The sequence below is a fragment of the Cnephaeus nilssonii genome (genome assembly GCF_951640355.1).
Source record: "Cnephaeus nilssonii genome assembly, chromosome: 6".
NCBI lineage: Eukaryota > Metazoa > Chordata > Mammalia > Chiroptera > Vespertilionidae > Cnephaeus > Cnephaeus nilssonii.
In genome coordinates this window covers 30,414,121-30,421,560 of record NC_137077.1, presented here as the reverse complement: position 1 = coordinate 30,421,560, position 7,440 = coordinate 30,414,121, and positions in this window count along the sequence as shown.

Genomic DNA, 7,440 nt, shown 5'->3' with positions numbered 1-7,440 from the left:
GAAAGGTGCCTTTTTCAGGGGTCTGGAAAAAGGAAAATTACTTTGACATTCCAATGATATGTTATCATAGATGCAAAAAGACAATAGACAGGCTCAGTTAAGGTCAAGATTGACTTTTGTCAGGGAAGATACTGGCCTAACACATGACTACCCACCATAAGCTGCTTTTAGTTAAAAAAGTTTTCATTTCAGACCATCCTTTGTGGTTACTTTAGGTCTCTGAGTTTGCAAGGCCACCATGCAAGCCTTCTCTGAGCTTGTCTTTTCATTCACACATTTATAAAACATTAATTAATGTTAGGTTGAAAATCAGTGTCAAAGAAGAATAATACAGCTTTTAAATGACATTCACATTGTTTTATTTATTTATACATTAGTATGATAAAAGAATTGTTGATCTTTCTAAGCGCACAGGTACAGGCCTAGATGGAATTTTGTAAGGAGTTAGCAAATGAGGAAGTAGGAAAAGACCCTGTGACTACTCTGCATGAGAAGCTCTTGAACAAAGTAAATAAGGAGTCATCAATCCATCCACCCCTCCCCCCACACCCAGTGCCAATTAGGAAAACTAATTACAGGTACACACTGTGGGTACCTCATTTAGACAGTTTGAATTATTACCCTCACGAAGTGTGAGGAGCATAATCTCAAGCTCTTACTACACAAACCTGGGCAAGTAAATTTGGGCCATTTTTTTGTTTTGTTTATTTGCAATATAACCATTCATAATTTAAAGTCTTTGTGACTATTGGTATACAGCTATGAGGATTTACTAATCCTTAACTATTCATTAGCTGGGATGTCATTATCCCTTGGATAAAAAGGGAAATCTCAAACTATACTTGATAATAAGAGCACAAATATGGGTCAATCTATGTCTGTAATATACTAGTATATGTATGTATAAATGTATATTTTTAAAATTAAATTATCAAAAACATGTGCCTATTTTATTTTATTTTTTTATTGAATTTATTGGGTGACGTTGGTTTACCTGATGATTTTAAATATTAAAATTATATAGGTTTCAGCCCTGCCAGGGTGGCTCAGGAGGTCATGGGTCCATTCCCAGTCAGGGCACTGCCTGGGTTTCAGGCTCAATCCCCAGTGTGGGGCTTGCAGGAGGCAACTACTGTAATTAAAGATCCTCTCTCATCATTGATGTTTCTATCTCTCTTTCCCTACCCCTTCCTCTCTGAAATAAGTAAAAATATATTTTAAAAAATTAGATGGGTTTCAGGTGTACATTCTATAATACATCATCTGTATATTGTATTGTGTTCACCACCCCAAGTTGTTATATTTCTAAAAATATGATTTTGTTCAATTCGAATGTGCTATTTATTTCAATGGTTTATATTAATTTATGGTATCAAATTTGCCTTAATAAAGATGAGAAAATATAGTTCTTTAGGTGTTCTCTACTCTTTAGATTGTGCCTTTACTTTGTGAAAGTTTCATAGTACCAGGATCTGTATGAAGGATACCTGAAGGGAGATATAGGCAGGCAGGGCGGGCAAAATGCTCTTGTGATAATTAGCTAGATTTTAGGGCGAGAGGGTATGTTTCTGAGTAATTGGCCCAAAGAGAATTTTAATTAAAATAAATTAGTGTGATCAGCTAAATTTCCTGCTAGGTGCATACATACAGTTGAGCTGGAAAATGATCTAGAGAAGTGTATTCCCTCCAGACAGAAATATTTAAAAACATCAGGTAAACAGGCAAATTAATCATATTAATATTAATTTTGTTCCAGGAGGCAGTTTCTATAGCCATTCCAATCAATGTCTCATTCCATTCTTCTCCGCCTTGCATAATGAAGGTCAAGGATACCCTGCTTTGAGAGAGCTCAGTTTCTGATTTCTAACTGAGGTTATGAGGCTTCGGTAGCCAGCGGGGTGAAGTAGAGTTTCTCCCCTGAGATTCATGAAACCTCAGTACGAGTTCCTTGAGGCGGGAGGGTGACGAGGCAGCAGTGACAGGCGTGTCACAGTGTTTCTTAGGGTGTCAATTAAACACAGGGCCCCCTGTTCCAGGAAGGGCAATTCACAAGTGCACTCCTGGGGCCTCTTTGTTATCTCTGCGCCGAGGACAGCAGTCTGCTGGCTCCAGGAAGCTCCTGGCTTCCATCAGACGTGTTGGCTTTCTAATGTGAGGCCGAGGCTTGGGTCTCCGCTGTGAAAGGAACATGCTGAAGTTCAAAGAAAGAGAACCTGGGTAGTAGTAATGTTTATTTCTATAAAATGAGGAGTGTGTAAAAAAGACCCCTGAGGGCCCATCCAGGTTGGCACCTTTCCATGACTCCCTGGGAGATGATCTCCCTGAGAAATGGGAAGATGAGGAGTGTGGGTGTGGGAGAGGACAGAAGGAACTAGGCATAGAGATGGCACGTCCCCAGCCACACCGGGTCCTGTCTTTACCCCGATTCACTTCACTGTTGCTCTCGCTCTGTCAGGACTCCAGGCTTTCTGCTAAGCAAGCACCAAAAGTTTGCATTGAGGAGAATTAGTTCACTATCTTTGCAGCGAGAGGATTGGGAACCCTGTAGAATAAACTTCAGGTACTGAACCAGACCCTGAAAACACCGATGAATAAACCAAATGGCCGAAACCGGTTTGGCTCAGTGGATAGAGCGTCGGCCTGCGGACTGAAGGGTCCCAGGTTCGATTCCGGTCAAGGGCATGTACCTTGGTTGCGGGCACATCCCCAGTAGGGGGTGTGCAGGAGGCAGCTGATTGATGTTTCTCTCTCATCAATGTTTCTAACTCTCTATCCCTCTCCCTTCCTCTCTGTAAAAAATCAATAAAAATATTTAAAAATAATAATAAATAAATAAATAAACCAAAGGTGTTCCCTCTTCAGAGTTTACGTTCATAAGTGGGGTGTGATCATTAAACAAGAAAAGTGCAATGACAGAGCTCTATAGGCCTGAATCTCAGTGTGAGGGATGGGGAACGGAGTCCATAAAAGGAGCCGCAGGGATTGCAATTGGGAGGCAGGGGTCTCTCACTGGAGATGCCTAATGTGCAGTTGTTGTGGTGGAAGGTACCCAGAGTGCCCACAGAGCCAATCAGGTCTCACCTTTTGCAAAACACAATTCTCTGGCCAAGTGGGCCAGGTATGAGGAGAAAGAAACTTAGGCTGAGTGAACTCTCTGGCCCCCTGACAGAGCCCTTTCCTCAATCTCTGACATGGACCTCAAGACGGCTGGTCTCTGGGCCTGGAAAATCAGCCATCTACAATAATAAAAGCGCAATATGCTAATTAGACCAGACGTCCTTTAGGACAACCTTCTGGACAAAGCCGGGGCTGCATGGGAAGCCCGGGTCCCAGGTGCCAGAGGGAAGCGAGTGCCAGTAGCCAGGGGAAGGCCTACTCTTGCACGAATTTCGTGCATTGGGCCTCTAGTACTTTAATATTACAGATAAGGGTCTTAATCTAACCTTTATTTTCTCCTCATTATCTTGGCATTCTTTTCCCTGCTCTGCCTTTTTATTTTTTAAAACAGTTTCTCAAAGTGTACTTTGCATAACTGCATGCAAATCACCTCTAAGTTTCTTGTTAAAAATTCCATGTGAGAACTATTGCTCAGAAACAGGAGGTCCTGACTCTGGCTGAATCACCTGAAAACAGCACCTTTGTAAAAACACCAATTCCCTGGGCCCTATAACCAGATCTTCTGATTTGATTGGTCTGGGTTGGTTCCAGGCATCTGCGTGATTTTAAAGCTCCCCCGCAGTGACCCGAGTATGCAGTCAGGGTTGAGAGCCCCTGAGTTAGAGGAAGCTTCCACAAATGAACAGGTGTGTGTCCAGAGGAGTGAGGGCTGGGAGGGACTAGACCACTGAGGCCTGCTGGTAATCAGGAAGGTCTCCCATGCACAGGTGGTGTCTACTAAGTGGGTATGGGTGCTTCCTGAACCTAGATTCCATCCCTGTTATACTTCACAAGGCCCATCCTCCTTCCCTGGGTCTCCCAACTTCTCTCCACCTACTAAAGGATTCTCAAAATTTAGTGTGCATAAAAGTCAAAATTTTTACTAAACTTTGCTAATATGCAGATTCCCAGAGGTTCTGATTCAGTGTTTCTGGGATGCGACTAGACTCTATATATATTAAGCAAGTATTATATTTAAGGATGATTCTATACCATTTTGATGGTGATCGAGGGACCACCATACTCTGAAAACACTGCCTAGGCTTTCACCAAAGGTATAATCAGCTACCCGTAGGCATGTTCTCTGTTTCGAATTCTGGCTCTGCCATCTCGTATCTGATCTTGAGGATACTAACTTCTCTGTACCTTGATTTCTCCATTTGTAAAATGGAGGAAAAGTACTTACTTTATATAGGTTCTGAGGATGAAAAGAAGTTAAGACAGGTCATTTCTATGGCCTGAAGTAACCAGGGGACAGAGCTGGGTAGCTTTGGGAAGATAGCTCTCTATTTATCTAATAATAAGGCAGTAGTGCAACTGTTTCCCTGGTGTCATTCAGCCTTAGTCTCCTGCCCCATTTCCCCACCCACTCAAGGGCCACCACAATCACTGTTAGAAGAAATTTTATTTCTATGTGATTTATTGTGAAGAAAAATATACTGAATTTGTGCCTTACACATAATTTCTTCTAGTGGATACTAATGTTTAGTGTATAAAGGTTGAACAATAAAAATATGTTTTTAAATTTTATTAGACTCTGTTAGTTATTTCCAATCAGCAGGCCTAAAACTCCATCTTTCTAAAAACTAGATCCGTGATGACACCCAGTGGCCAAAATGTTAACCACTGAGATTTTAAAAATACGTGTTTTCCCAAGCATACAAATACTTAACATTGCATCTACTTCATCTTTACAATTTGAGAACAATTCAATAATAAAGCATGAAATAGTCCCGCATGAGGAATTTCATCAACAAAATGTGGACAAACCAAAACCCTTTAGTAGTGTTTTTAGTAGTACAACGTCCACAACCAGTTCAGGCAGAGAAGAGTACCAGGTCATCAAAGGTGATATTCTAACAAAAACTTTTAAATTTGGAGAAAGCGATTTGTAACAACGTGTGGTAAATAAACACAGAGACTGTTAAGATTTCACAATAGTCACACTTGACCCTTTAAACAATCTATACTAATAAAACGGTAATATGCTAATTAGACTGGACATCTTCGGGGCGACCTTCCGGACGTCCTTCTGAACAAAGCCACGGTGGCGGGGCCAAGGCAGAGGCAGTTAGAGGTGATCAGGCTGGCAGGGGAGCAGTTAGGGGCATCAGGCCAGCAAGCAGAGGTGGTTAGGGGCAATCAGGCAGGCAGGCCGAAGAGTGGTTAGGAGCCAGCAGTCCTAGATTGCGAGAGGGATGTCTGACTGCCAGTTTAGGTCCGATCCCTGCCGGATTGGGCCTAAACCGGCAGTCGGACATCCCCCGAGGGGTCCCAGATTGGAGAGGGTGCAGGCCAGACTGAGGTTCCCCCCTCCCCCTGTGCATGAATTTCGTGCACCAGGCCTCTAGTTAGTAAACAATGAACAATTCAGGTAATGATTGAAGCAGAAATAGAATGTTGGAGAACCAGCTAGAATCGTAAGAAGTATTAATCATGCTCTGTTAACCATGGTTGTTTTATTCCGATTAAAGAAGGTACATTCTAACCTGGTTGGCAGCCTCACTCAGGACCTGGGAGCTCACCTGGAAGTTTAGCCCTTCCTTCCCATTTGGAGCTGCCTATTATCATGGAAAGATTAACAACTTTGTTGCAGAAACCAGAGCCAGAAACCAGAATTGCCAGCCCTTTGAAGACCCCAGACTTTGTGTATCACTAAGCCCTTTGAAGATCCCCAGCCTTCTGCTTACCTGTTAACTGCCCATTTGGCATACCATTTGGCTATTTCCCCTTGTAACCCCAGCCCTTGCGTATCTCTAAGCCATTTGAAGACCCCAGCTCTTTTGCGTATCTGTACACTGCCCATTTGCCCTTTTGCCTACTTTCCCATGTAATCTTTGTTCTTCTACAAATATAAGAAGCCAGCTTATAGTGGGGTGCAGAGCAGATATTTGTGGATGCCCTGCTGCTCTCCCATACTGCCGGCAACATTTGCAAAACACTCACATATGATTCAACCCTGTCTCTGCTGAATTGGCTCAAGTAGTGACAGGCAGCACAGACCCACTGGTTGTCCAGTTACAGTAACAGTCATTACTTTATCAGATGGGCACAGGATCTATTCTTTTGTAGATTCATTCATTTACTCAATAAATATTTCCTTGTTTCCCAGATTACGAAGTAAACTCTGAGAGGGAGATCAGTACCCAATGGAGTTCATGTAACCTACTTATGCCTCCTCCTTTGATGGTAATTTATAAAAATAGGTGAAAAACGGCCATTCCCCAGAGCATTACCTCAATGTTTGTGAATTTGGCTCAAATAAACACAAAAATTCTTTATGGGTTTGAATGTTTCTTACATTAACAGTCTGGATCTGATGACTGCTCTCTCTTTCAATTTTTATTATTTTTAAAAAATATATTTTTATTGATTTCAGAGAGGAAGAGAGGGGAGCGAGAGAGAGAAACATCAATGATGAGAATCATTGATCAGCTGCCTCCTGCACGCCCCCTATTGGGGATCGAGCCCACAATTTGGAATCCTTGACTGGAATCAAATCCAGGACACTTCAGTTTGTAGGCCAACACTCTATTCACTGAGGCAAACCAGCTAGGGCTGCTCTCTCTTAGACTGATTTCTCTTGCCTTTTGATGTGCTTTATAACTTTTTCATTGTTGTTGAAAGTCAAATATGTTGTTGGGTAGTAGGTAACAAGACAAAATCGTCTTTAGTGTTAATTCACTAATCTTATTGGGAGTTGGGTTGTATTTAATGTTTCTTCTACCAGAGACTTCAAATTCCCTGAGTCCTTATTTTTTACTTTGGGACTTTCTTTTGTATTGCCTCTCAGTAAAAGTTTGTGCTCTGTAGCCTTTTCAGCTGTATACCACTGTTATTGTACTGGCAACATACTGGTGTGGTGCAGGGTGTGAAAGAGAAGAAGCCTAAGTCTTGGTCTTTTACTGGGCTTGTCCTGGGAGTATGGCCTTCAATAGCGTTTCTTGGGGGACAGCTTTCTACCCCCTGCTTCTACTTTCTTTCCTGCCTGCAGTGTTCCCAATCTATTTCCTTGGTGTCCTCTCCTTTCTGTCGACTAGGGAGTTTTTCCCTCCTTTAGGTGAGAGGAAGGCTGGAGTGGTTGGAATAGAGCAGAGTTCCCCTCTCCCAATTGGGTAAGTTTTCAGTATTGCCTGCTGGAGAGACGTCCTTCTTATTGGAAAGTAGGCCTCTGTTAGAAGAATCTGGGAGTTTCACAATGGCTATTTTCTTCCTGTCAGGACCACAGGGGAAATTTCCTCAGATCTTCAGATCCATCTTGAGAGAACCTGCTGGCATTTCTGG